We start from the raw sequence: 1,737 nt of genomic DNA, 5'->3' as shown, positions 1-1,737 counted from the left end.
TATATATATATATATATATATGGATATTATAATATTTATTTCGTAATTTTTATATAAATAAAAACTTAATATCTGCAGTTTAGTTAAATTTTTGCGCAACCAAAAACTTTTCATTTTATAGAAAAACATAAACTATTCAATGTGATATATTTCATGTATTTTCTTTCCTATAAAAAATACTTGTTCGCAATTTGCTGGCTCGTGTATATATAGATATATGTATAGTTCGTTTTCAGGAGACAATTTAATCAGTGAGTGATTGACTTGACATCTAACCAGCATGTCTCTTATCTTAGTTTTTTTCTTACAATACATGTTACGTCGACATAATTTATGCTGGATTCATATACAGACTATTCACTTATTTGAAGAAAACGAGAAATCTATTAATATATCTGAAATACTTTATTGTATCAATGATTCATAATTATCAATCACTCAATTTTCAACTATATATACATTCAATGTACAATATTAATACTTACAATTTGAGTATATACTCAAATTTGAGAGTAAACTCCCAAAAATTGGATATAAATATTCGAATTTCAGTAATGTAAAGTGTAAAACTTAAATTTTTTGTGTTTTTTCCATAAGAGAAAATAAATACATTTATTTTTGTTTTTCTCGATTGTAAAATCGTTATTTCTCCATTTAATTCGAACTATCACTAAAATCGTGATAATCTGAAAAATTCACAAAAATTGTACAGATAAAAGATCTTCAAAAATTGTATTTTAAATGTATCCTCATATATCTTGCTGCGGCTGCAAAAGAATAAAGTTTTATCATAGGGAGCGAAGAAGCGAAACAGAATCATTGTAATTAATTAGTCTCTATACCCTCTATCCTTTCCATTATTGTTTTGTTCGAGATAAACTGTAAGAATATGTATAATGAAAAATGGGGGGTTTATTTAAAAAGTTCGAAGTGACCTTACTCTAACCTCGACGACGCCACTCACGGTCAAACGCATGGTATCATCTTGTATCTCTCCCTTTTCGAGGGATAAATGTCCATATTCCATTTAAAAAAACAGATTTGACCTATCCTTTACGCCTCCACCTACAAAGCAATTATTGACATATTATGTGCCTCTCAAAACCAAGTAACTTTTGTTTGATACTTTTCCTTCTATTGTTAAAAACAAGCAAGTTATTTCAGGTGACCTGTTTTAAATGCCTCACCCTGTATAGTATATAACTTTTGGAAACACTTTTTAAGTAACAATATTAGAGAAGTTTGTGTGGTGTATCAATTGTTTTGGAAAATGTTTACACGATATTCTCAAGCTTATTTCCGTATATCAAGGATAAATGAAACGGACAAACCGATTTTTACCTTTCCCCCTTCCTCATTAATAAACTCAAACGTGACTGACATTTGACACAAATAAGAGCAAACAGTTCCTACCATACGAGGACAAAATCGTCACACATCTCTATGCAATATCTCCGTGTTGTTAAACGATGCGCGTTCGTGTATTTAATTTTAAGTTAGATAAAGCAATTGCGCGAACCGTGCGAGGTCGCGCTACTACGTTATCCAAAACGCCATTAGGTACTTTACATTGGTGAGTATGTTTCCGGAGGACGGTCACGTATCGGCCAAGCATTTGAATACTCTCTCGATTACCAACATGTCGTTCGGAACTCCGGGCAACCGTGACATCCGCCATTTCCGGCCAATCCTCCCTCAATACCGCCCTTTCTCCTCCCGCTGTCCGAGCGAATTTTA

This window comes from Cyphomyrmex costatus, unplaced genomic scaffold (assembly GCF_001594065.2).
Source record: "Cyphomyrmex costatus isolate MS0001 unplaced genomic scaffold, Ccosl1.0 scaffold23, whole genome shotgun sequence".
Classification (NCBI taxonomy): Eukaryota; Metazoa; Arthropoda; class Insecta; order Hymenoptera; family Formicidae; genus Cyphomyrmex; species Cyphomyrmex costatus.
Note: the sequence above shows the minus strand (reverse complement) of the source record.